The 12,283-nt window shown below is 44.5% G+C and overlaps 1 protein-coding gene across 1 annotated transcript in view; it reads right to left on the bottom strand.

The window, feature by feature from the left end:
- The window catches only part of PLXNA2 (plexin A2), a gene marked incomplete at its 3' end in the record, with an annotated part of 215,866 nt that overhangs the window by 106,514 nt on the left and 97,069 nt on the right, over positions 1-12,283 (bottom strand). The gene's annotated exons all lie outside the window — the stretch shown is intronic.

The raw sequence follows: 12,283 nt of genomic DNA on the forward strand, positions 1-12,283 counted from the left end.
TTGGTTGGGGGTGTGTGGGGATGGCAGGCGGGGCAGGACCTTTGCAAGCACAGGGACCTGCACCTCTGCTCTGGCTCTGCCTCCTAGGCTGTGACCAGCCTTGCTCTGGTCGCTAAACCTTGCCACCCTTGACTTCCTCTCGTGTCACACAGGGGTGATAATGCCCGTCTTGCAAGGTTGCCGTAAGGAGCTGAGATCATGCTTGTGAGGGGTCTGACCTGCTGCACAGGACAAACCGCAGCTTCCTGGGGCGGGTGCCCTCTCGGCCTCCACTCTGACCATCAGAGACATGTCCTGTGACTGGACATGTCAGGCCTGGGCAGGGCTCACTTGCCTTTATTGATTTTCTAAACAAAACAGTGCACTGCTCCAGTGTCCTTGAGGGTGTGAAGTGAGGATATGTGAGTCTGAGCTGGTCTGAAGCCTTGAGAGCTGCAGGTAGAGGGAACAGTAGGGGTGGTCCTTCTGCACTCACGCGGCCGCCAGGGGGCGACGTCTCAGGAAGACGCATAACAAGGCTTGGGCTTTCAGAAGTTGGGGGAAATCCTAGCCCTGCTGCTGGCCAGCTTGGTGGCCTCGGGAAAATTACTTAGCCAGATTGAATTTCAGTTTTATTATCTGTTAAAAAAAAAAAAGGTAAGGACAATACTACTTATCCCAGGAGATTGTTGTATTAGCTGAGGTCATGTTTGCAAACTAAAAGAAGAAAAACACACGACCTATATGTTAGTTAGATTTCAACACATCTTAAATTAGGTAGAGCTGAGAGGCAAGGCAGGGTGGTTAAGTTTCTCTTCTAGGTGTGGCTATACTTGGAGCATGATTTGCATGGCTTGGCCTGGAGATTATGCATGGGGGCACAACCATAAAAATATAATTAATACTACTAACATTTATTAAGCAGGTAATATGTGCCAGGTAACTTTTCAGAGTGCTTTTTAATGTACTAATTCATTTAATTTAATCCTCAAGCAGATGTCATAATTATTCCCATTTTAAAGGTGAGGAAAGTGAAGCACAGAGAGATGAAGCAACTTGCCTAAGGTCACACAGCAGTAAGTGGTGGAAACAGGACTTGAACCTAGGCAGGCTGGCAGGCAGCCTCTAGAGCCCATGCTCTTCATGGACGCCAAGAAACTGCCCATCATCAACCACTATCTTGTTCTTCACACCCTGGCTTGGTAGATACTCCCATCTCAAGGTCCCAAGAGTTACTTCCCCCTCAGGTCTCCTGTCCTCATCTATAAAAGGAAGAACTGCCTTTCACTAGACAGTCTCTGAAGCTCTACCAGCTCTGGATTGCTGTGTCAGAGAGAGGGTGCGTCCTCTGAGTGACCACAAGTATGGAGGGACAAGGACAGGGCTCTTCATGATTAGTATGAGTTACTTCTGTCACGGAGTACATTGTATATCTCTGCTGTAGCACTGCTCACTCTATATTGTAATTTATCTATATATCGTTCTTCCCCACCAGAATGTGGCCTCCCTGAGGGCAGGGATTATATTTTATTTATCTCTCTATAAAAACACATTTAAGAAGCACAGAGAGTCCCATACAGGATAAATCCAATGAGAAACATGCCTAGACACATATTAATCAAACTATCAAAAATTAAATACAAAGAAAACATATTAAAAGCAGCAAGGGAAAAATAACAAATAACACACAAGGGAATCCCCATAAGGTTAACAGCTGATCTTTCAGCAGAAACTCTGCAAGCCAGAAGGGAGTGGCAGGACATATTTAAAGTGATGAAGGAGAAAAACCTACAACCAAGATTACTCTACCCAGCAAGGATATCATTCAGATTTGATGGAGAAATTAAAACCTTCACAGACAAGCAAAAGCTGAGAGAGTTCAGCAGCACCAAACCAGCTTTACAACAAATGCTAAAGGAACTTCTCTAGGCAGGAAACACAAGAGAAGGGAAAGACCTACAATAACAAACCCAAAACAATTAAGAAAATGGGAATAGGAACATACATATTGATAATTACCTTAAATGTAAATGGATTAAATGCTCCAACCAAAAGACACAGACTGGCTGAATGGATACAAAAACAAGACCCATATATATGCTGTCTACAAGAGACCCACTGCAGACCTAGGGACACATTCAGACTGAAAGTGAGGGGATGGAAAAAGATATTCCATGCAAATGCAAATCAAAAGAAACCTGGAGTAGCAATTCTCATATCAGACAAAATAGACTTTAAAATAAAGACTATTACAAGGGACAAAGAAGGACAGTACATAATGATCAAGGGATCGATCCAAGAAGAAGATATAACAATTGTAAATATTTATGCACCCAACATAGGAGCACCTCAATACATAAGGCAAATACTAACAGCCATAAAAGGGGAAATTGAGAGTAACATAATCATAGTAGGGGACTTTAACACCCCACTTTCACCAATGGACAGATCATCCAAAATGAAAATAGATAAGGAAACACAAGCTTTAAATGATACATTAAACAAGATGGACTTAATTGATATTTATAGGACACTCCATCCAAAAACAACAGAATACACATTTTTCTTAAGTGCTCATGGAACATTCTCCAGGATAGAGCATATCTTGGATCACAAATCAAGCCTTGGTAAATTTAAGAAAATTGAAATCATATCAAGTATCTTTTCTGACAACAATGCTATGAGACTAGATATCAACTACAGGAAAAGATCTGTAAAAAATACAAACACATGGAGGCTAAACAATACACTAATTAATAACCAAGTGATCACTGAAGAAATCAAAGAGGAAATCAAAAAATACCTAGAAACAAATGACAATGGAGACATGACGATCCAAAACCTATGGGATGCAGCAAAAGCAGACCTAAGAGGGAAGTTTGTAGCAATACAATCCTACAATAAGAAACAGGAAACATCTCAAATAAACAACCTAATCTTGCACCTAAAGCAATTAGAGAAAGAAGAACAAAAAAACCCCAAAGTTAGCAGAAGGAAAGAAATCATAAAGATCAGATCAGAAATAAATGAAAAAGAAATGAAGGGAACAATAGCAAAGATCAATAAAACTAAAAGCTGGTTCTTTGAGATAAACTGATACACCATTAGCCAGACTCATCAAGAAAAAAAGGGAGAAGACTCAAATCAATAGAATTAGAAATGGAAAAGGAGAAGTAACAACTGACACTGCAGAAATACAAAGGATCATGAGAGATTACTACAAGCAACTCTATGCCAATAAAATGGACAACCTGGAAGAAATGGACAAATTCTTAGAAATGCAACAAAAAGATGAAAATATCTAGGAATAAACCTACCTAAGGAGACAAAAGACCTGTATGCAGAAAATTATAAGACACTGATGAAAGAAATTAAAGGTGATACAAATAATGGAGATATACCATGTTCTTGGATTGGAAGAATCAACATTGTGAAAATGACTCTACTACCCAAAGCAATCTACAGATTCAATGCAATCCCTATCAAACTACCACTGGCATTTTTCACAGAACTAGAACAAAAAATTTCACAATTTGTATGGAAACACAAAAGACCCCGAATAGCCAAAGCAATCTTGAGAATGAAAAATGGAGCTAGAGGAATCAGGCTCCCTGACTTCAGACTATACGACAAAGCTACAGTAATCAAGACAGTATGGTACTGGCACAAAAACAGAAAGATAGATCAATGGAACAGGATAGAAAGCCCAGAGATAAACCCACGCACATATGGTCACCTTATCTTTGATAAAGTAGGCAAGAATATACAGTGGAGAAAAGACAGCCTCTTCAATAAGTGGTGCTGGGAAAACTGGACAGGTACATGTAAAAGTATGAGATTAGAACACTCCCTAACACCATACACAAAAATAAACTCAAAATGGATTAAAGACCTAAATGTAAGGCCAGAAACTATCAAGCACTATAGGAAAACATAGGCAGAACACTCTATGACATAAATCACAGCAAGATCTTTTTTGACCCACCTCCTAGAGAAATGGAAATATAAACAAAAATAAACAAATGGTACCTAATGAAACTTAAAAACTTTTGCACAGCAAAGGAAACCATAAACAAGATGAAAAGACAACCCTCAGAATGGGAGAAAATATTTGCAAATGAAGCAACTGACAAAGGATTAATCTCCAAGATTTACAAGCAGCTCATGCAGCTCAATAACAAAAAAACAAACAACCCAATCCAAAAATGGGCAGAAGCCTTAAATAGATGTTTCTCCAAAGAAGATATACAGATTGCCAACAAACACATGAAAGAATGCTCAACATCATTAATCATTAGAGAAATGCAAATCAAAACTACATTGAGGTATCACCTCACACCGGTCAGAGTGGCCATCATCAGAAAATCTGCAAACAATAAATGCTGGAGAGGGTGTGGAGAAAAGGGAACCCTCTTGCACTGTTGGTGGGAATGTAAATTGATACAGCCACTATGGAAAACAGTATGGAGGTTCCTTAAAAAACTACAAATAGAACTACCATATGACCCAGCAGTCCCACTACTGGGCATATACCCTGAGAAAACCATAATTCAAAAAGTCATGTGACAAAATGTTCATTGCAGCTCTATTTATAATAGCCAGGACATGGAAGCAACCTAAGTGTCCATCATTGGATGAATGGATAAAGAACACGTGGCACATATATACAATGGAATATTACTCAGGCATAAAAAGAAACGAAATTGAGATATTTGTAGTGAGGTGGATGGACCTAGAGTCTGTCATACAGAGTGAAGTAAGTCAGAAAGAGAAAAACAAATACCGTATGCTAACACATATATATGGAATGTAAGGAAAAAAGAAAGGTCATGAAGAACCTAGGGGCAAGACGGTAATAAAGACACAGACCTACTAGAGAAGGGACTCGGGGATATGGGGAGAGGGAAGGGTAAGATGTGACAAAGTGAGAGAGTGGCATGGACATATATACACTACCAAATGTAAAATAGATAGCTAGTGGGAAGCAGCCGCATAGCACAGGGAGATCAGCTCGGTGGTTTGTGACCACCTAGAAGGGTGGGATAGGGAGGGTGGGAGGGAGGGAGATGCAAGAGGGAAGAGATATGGGAACATATGCATATGTATAACTGATTCACTTTGTTATAAAGCAGAAACTAACACAATTGTAAAGCAATTATACTCCAATAAAGATGTTAAAAAAAAAAAGCACATTTAACAGTGCTGTTGTTGCATTGCAAAGAGCAGAAAGAAATCAGGACAGTACCTATCTTCAGGGCAACCCTATTTATAAGATCTTTTGCTGGAATATTACTTAGAAAGACTGCCCTGTGTATATCTGCATATGCAAATAACTTGTCAGTGGACAGCTCTATGCATTATACATGGTAGACACTTAACGGTCTGTTGAATAAATAAGTCTGTGTATGCAAATGAGATGCAAATCTTTCCCTATTTTAATTTGACCCTTGGGAACATCTTCAGGGACTCCCTTGGGCTCGGGTTGTTTTAATGTTTTTTAATTGAAAATCTTTTAACCCAATCAGTTTTGTATCTTGCCTGTGTTGAGTGAAGCTGTTGTCAAGTTGGGAGAAGAATGCTGGGCTGGGCCAGGTTAATTAGGATTAATTCTGGCTCTTCTGGTAATTCAGAACATGATCTAGGAAGTGACTCCCCTCTCTGGGCATCATTTTCCTCATCTTTAAAATAAGTGGGTTTTCCTTCCAGTACTGAGGTATAGTGATCTCCCATCTTTTGGTCCTAGGCATGTCATTCTGGGCAATCAGAGTCTCAGCATTCAGCAATCCTATCTAGAAAGAGAAATTGCATCCTTTGCCAAGGATTAGAGAAAGAGTCTCCAGGCCCCCTGCCCATTTAGAGAAATGAGTTTTTTAGGCACCAGTTCTCCCAGCCTGGGCATTGTGTTCAATCATTTCTTTCCAAACCAAAGGATTTTTAAATAAGAGGCTGGAGTTTTCTCTCTTAAATACAACAAGCCAAGCGTCTGATTAATAGGGTGGGCTTGCATTTCCTTTTCCTCATATGAAAATATTTATAAAAAATGCTCTAATGAGAATATTAATCGCCAGGGAATCAGCTCCGTGTCAGCTTCTTTGTTCCCTGATATTTGAAATGGGGGGAAAGAAAGAGGAAAAAAAAATCAAATCCAGGCTTGGGGGGGGTCACCAGTCCTGGAACGCCCTCCTTCACGAGGCAAGATTCCCCTCCTCCTTTGGGAAAGACACTGAGATGCGCACTCAGCTCCTGGGCCACACTGAGGTCCTTAACCAGAAACACATGTGCATCAAAGGCTTGGATTGAAAGTGACACATTTGAAAACAAAAGTACAGCAGAAATTCGCTTATCCTCACTTTCCTAATCCGCAAACTCTGTAATTCTCCCCAAAGTCCCTCAGGCTCTGCTCCAGCCCCTGCCTCCTCAAATTCTCTCCCCGCTGTGGCTCAGCCCAGGCCTCCGGGCTCAGGCAGAAGGGAGAGCTCCTGTTACCGAGACTTCGACCGCCTTGTAAAAATACACCTTGGCACGCTCTGCCTGCACCCTGGGAAGCCTTATCGCCAGGACTAAACAAATGTGCACAATCAAAATAATAGTCTGAGATGTCAAAATAAATGAGCAGGGGACATCTGGAAGTATGGCTCCCCAGAGTTTTTTCTTCCCCTCCCCCTTCCCCAAGTCTTCAGATGCCTAGGGGCTTGGCAGTTCAGTGGCTTTGGTCACAGGTGAGAGACTTACTGCCCTTACGTCACAATAGGCCCTTTGAAAATGCTTCTTATTTTTGGCCCTAGGTCCAGGTTTAGAGTCGACAGGCCCTCCCCCAAACCAAGGACACCAACATTCGTTCTCTAGTGAAGCTGGCTGGACACTGCCAGGGTGGCATGCTAGAGGCGTCTGGTCTGTGTCCTTCCAGCCGTCTCCCCACCCCAGGCAGGGTCTTAAACCAGTGCAAGGAGCTGAGGGGCAGGGATGTCTCTTCTGCACTTGAGACCTTCAGAGAAGGATAGCTTCATAATCTTTCCAAAGAATTCTGATTGCTAATAACTCCAGGCCAAAGTTCTTCTTGCCTCAACTCTCTGAAATTACTTAAGATAGGGGTGATTAAAAAGTTACTTTCCTGTCATCCGTGAGGGTAAAGTCCCATTGCCCTGCATGAGACGGTGGATCCTCCAGCAGGACCATCTTCTGAGTGGACTGATGCAACACTGCACAGGAAGACTGCCCGGGACAGCCCTTAAAATCACATGCCATCGTCTGGGCAATTTCCAGGCAGTGTGTCCCTGTTCCTGATGGATTCCCTCAAAGGCTTCCCAGAAGCACTTTCAGAGCCACCTTTGATGTGGGTCTCGTTTAGGACTTAACACAAGCTTCAGTCCATCAACAGCAAGCTTTAAAGCCACTGGCATTTCCCTGTGAGTTCAGAGAAATCAAACCAGCTCTGGTGACTCTGGTCTTAGGTGTCGGGTGTTGTACAAGGCTGAAAGGGCAGCTAGCCTGCTGCATGTCCTACGGGCCTCATACTTCCCATCTGGGATCAGTATGGGTGAGCTCTGAAGTCCTTACCAGCTCTGATGCTCTATGGTTCATAACTTGGGAGACAGGAAACCACGTATTTACCTTCCCTGTGCCTTGTTTCTCAAAGCATGGTCATGGGCCACACCCATCAGAATCAGCTGGGGTGATGGGCGGTAGAGAGGTGAAGAGTCAGGTAGAAGACAGAACGAATATGACTTCTAAGGCTAAGTCGTAAAAAAAAAGCAATAACATTTCTACCTGATTTGTGGGAATACTCACTCTTGGAGCCCTGAGCGGCCATGTCTGCCATGAGCTGCCATGCTCAGGATGTCTGACCATCTTGAGGCCACCATGCTGTGAGGAAGCCCAAGACACAGGGAGAGGCCTTGCCTAAGGTACCCTGGCCGACAGTCCCAGCTGATCCCAGCCTTCTAGTTCCCGGCTGCCAGACATGTGAGAGGACGTGCTTCCAGATCATTCTAGCCCTAATCATTCCAGTCACCCCAGCCCATTCATGCCATCCCAGTAGAGGCTCCAATCCAGATGTTGCTGAGAAGAGAAAAGCCCTCTTCGGTGCAGCCTGTCTGAACTCCTGACTTACATAGTTTTGTGAGCATGTGGAAGTGGTTGTTTTATGCCTGTCAATTTTGAAGTGGTTTGTTACATAGCAATAAATAACCAGAATGTGTGCCGGTAACTGACATACATATGGGCATTCAGAACTGGGGTCTGAGTGTCCGCTGTTTGGAGAATGGCAGCCCCATCTACTGCAATGAGCTTGAGGCCTGCTTACTTACTTGGTGAGGCCAGACATGGAAAGCCCCAGGGAGAGCCCCTTTCTGGCCCAGTGTCCACACATGCAGCCAGACAGGGGCCTGGAGCCTTGGGAGATGACCAGGGCTCAGGGTCCCCCTCCCTTCTCTCCACAGATGCCTGGAATACTGGCCTCCCGGGCCTCACACATGAGCCCAGGGCTGCCTTCGCCTGTATCAAGGGGACCAGGACTGTTTAGTCTGCTGGGCACATTCCTGGATTTTAAAAATAAATAGCAGATTATGAGCGACTTAGTCGGATGCTGTCATTAGGCCAGGCCAGAGGCTTCTGAGGTGTCCCTTGGGAGGGAGCAGCAGGAAAGTCAGGTTGGAGGTGTTTGCCTGAGACTGGGATCCCTGTCTCAGCCGTAATTTATAGTGGAGATGCTTCTAGCCCTCTCTGGGGTCTCAGAAGTTCTAATAATACTACGAATGACAATACGATAATGATAATAATCATTACCACTTATTGAAAGCACTGACTGTGTGTCAGACACAGTGCTAGGTAATTTATATATAGTCTCTCGATCCTCACAACAGTCACCATTATTAGGCCCACTATACAGATGAAGAAATCGAGGTGTAGAGAGGTGAAATAACATTCTCAAGGCCATATGCCTAACAAGCGGTGACAGATTGTGTGCAAGGCGGTCTGACTCCCATGCTCCCACTCTTAACCACTATGCTATCTTGCCTCTCCAGGCCTCGAAATAGACAGCAGCATCCCATGTCCTCAGCCACCCTAAACACACACACGCACACACCCATCACCAGCCTTTCTGCTGTTCCCAAGGCCCTTTCCAGCCTACATGGAGCCATTCTCCACTGTGACTCCCTTTTTCCATTTCACCCTTCGCTAGATCATTTTATGCCTCTATTCCCTCTGCTAATTCAAACTAATTAAAGTATAAAATAGAATAATTGCTTCCATCCCCATACATTTTTCCCATCTACCCTGAGTATAGAGTTAGATTCCCTTTCTGGGAGTGGCCAGGCTGACAAGTTGGGTGGAAACTGGGGCTATCAAGTTTCTTTTCATCTTGTGACTTGCTTTTTTACTTGGCTCGTCGCCTGATTCTCCCTGGTCCCACCGTCTGACTTCCATTAGACACTGAGGATATGGTAGCGACTTGAATTCCCTCCCATAACATCTGCCGGTCGATTCGCTGTTGAGGAAGCTGGGGTGGACTTTGTAGGGAAGAGTCAGGCATCCTATCCGTGGAGCACCTGGGCAATTAGTAGGATCGGGGAATTGGTTCCCAAATGTTCCCCTGGGACTGGCCAGCATTGGGTCTATTAACAGTACATTAACATCGACTTGTTAGGCAGTGGCACTAACGACCCAACACTTCTTACTAGTTCTATTTCTTAATTACATTTAATTAACTGAGAGAGAGAGAGAGGGAGAGAGAGAGAGAGAGAGAGAGAGAGAGAGAGAGAGAGAGAGAGAGCGCACATGAGCCCATACTGGATTGTTCTGGCTCTGTGGGGAGATGAAAACCTGTCTAGGCAGAACTGGAGGGCAGAGACTTGGTTCTACTCTCTCGTGGCATCAAGGATACAACAGATGCCATGATTTGGGGGAGGGGGAGGGGAACAGGGAGACGAGCTGGGGACGTGGTGAAGGCAGGGGTGAGAGTAGGCTGCCCAGAGATTTACTGGAAAGTGAGGCGGTGGGAAACCCCATTCCCACGGTGTCTTGTAAGGTCTTAGGTCTTTTAGGGAACTCCAAGTTGTTAAATGACTGCCTCAAAACAGGAATCTGCTTATCCATAGACGCCAGCGTTTCTACCCTCATTGCAGTGTTTACCCTTCGGGGAAGGAGTTCATATGGGCATGCAGGGACTCATAAAACTCGTTCAGAAAGTTCTTTTGGTCTAACCTCAAGGCTGTTTCCTGTGCTTTGGGGGTTGTCTTCTGGAGACGGAGAAGAGTCCTGATCCCAAGACCTTAGACAAGTCTCTTTAAGGTCTGAAAGAGCCTCTAGAGAGTTCGATTTATTATCTCCATCCTTCAAGCTGAGGAAACTGAGTCCCTGCGAAGTTCAGGGTCTAGGTCAGCCAGCTGGTTAGAGGGAGGCCAGGGCTAGGACACAGGCCTCCTGGCTCGGCCTGAGGCCTGCCGGGTGTGCCGCCACTTAGCTTCCTCCTAACCACCACCCACGGTCACCACCCTCCTGAGTAATGGGATCGTGAAGGCTGAAAGCTGGGACAGGCCGTGAGGAATCTGAACAATGAGTATTCTCCGTGCGTGAGGTGGTGTGAAAGGAATTCCCCTCTTGCTGTCTCAGCCAAGCCTCACAGCGACCCTTGTAAGACATACTGAGGTGACGTGACTTGTCTAAGGCCACCCGGTTATGAAATGTTGAGAGCTTCAGACCTCAGTTAGAGCAAAAGCTGATCTAGAACCCGCGTCATTTGACTTCATTTCCATTGACTGTTCTCTTGCCACACATTCAACTGTTTCCTTTAAGAGGTCCGAGCTGTCTGTGAACATCCGTTGTACTCTTGGCCGCTTGGCCTCAGACAGATGGCCCTCCTGAGGTGTTCCTGGCCTTCAACCCTGGACCCAGCCCCTGGTGAAATCACCGGGCTACCTACTGCCCCATGGCCTGCGGCTCTCCAAGTGACAGGCCTCCGAGCTCCACCACCAGTCCCCCTCCGACTCTGCCCGCTGATCACGGCTCCACCTGGCATAGGGAGCTCCCTTGACTAATATCTCACCTGATTCAAGAGAGCCCCATGGCATTCAACCCAAATTCTTCCTATATCTGCTCAGCATGACTGGCTACTACTGAGCCCTTCTGTTTGGTGCCAACTGACAGGCACCAGGCAGCAGATGCAGAAGATGAGACCAAAGGAGGGATTATTTAGAAATAAGCTATGCCGACACTTGGTTTAGCCAGAGCTGATGGTCTCAGAGAGGACACCAGATATGGTTTCAAGAGGTCATTGTATTCCCTGAAGGCCACGCATCAGCCTCCAGCCCTCCTCTCTGGCCACGTTTTGAATTCAATTTCAGAAAGCATCTCATTTGACTACAAGATATGCAGCCCAAATATGTGCCTTGGCATCGTCTCAGTTCCACTGAGGTCTCACTGGTCACTTCTCTTTGCTGTCTCTGCTTTTCTACTTCATGGGGTTCAGAGAACCCAAGAAAGAATTTTTATCCAGAGTTACCAGCCTGATCCTCGGCCATACATAACGTCTTTTGAAAATATCATGTTAACGTAGGTCTATTTGATCCCAGTGACTATCCTTTAATGCACCGGTCTAGGGGGCTATCTCTCCACCCACCCTTCTATCTGTAGATATTTCTGCAGAAGCATCTGGAATGGTGTTCATCAAATGTTAACATGGTGTTACATTTGGGGGTGTGGGGTTTGGGAACTTGTTATTTCCTTTTCTGTATGTACTGTTTGAATTTGTATGGTGCCCACCTATCAGTTTTGTTTAAGAAATAACCTTTTGTCTTATAAACAAAGAAAAATAGGAAGGAAAGGCAGAGGATTTATAGCCTCCAATCTGATGATAAAGATTTCCTTGTTAGACTGTAAGCAACTTAAGGGTAGTGACCAAGTCCCATTCATTTTGATGTTTTTCCAGTACGTTGTTCCCCATAAATACATGCCCAGTAATTTTTTTTTTAGGGTTACAAGTTTGCATCTGGACTTGTTTACGCCTCAACCATGGGGGTTACAAGAAAGAAGGTAAAAAGACAGGTGGGTTCAAGAGGATCTGGATGTAATTTGCATACAATTAGCATATGGTTTGCGTCATCTCTTCTCAGGAACTAATTTTCAAGTTAAAGTTGCATCCCTGCTTCCCTTATGCCATCATGTGCCCATTCACCTCTTCCTTCCTCCACTCATCCCTTGTCCCCGATTCAGAATTCACACATACAAAAAGGGAGGAGGGAAAGAGAACTCTAGGCAGGGTGAACTTGATGACAGACACCTGGAATCTTTGCAGAGTATTTCGAGA

The sequence above is a fragment of the Leucopleurus acutus genome (assembly GCF_964270905.1).
Source record: "Leucopleurus acutus genome assembly, chromosome: 2".
NCBI classification, from domain to species: domain Eukaryota; kingdom Metazoa; phylum Chordata; class Mammalia; order Artiodactyla; family Delphinidae; genus Leucopleurus; species Leucopleurus acutus.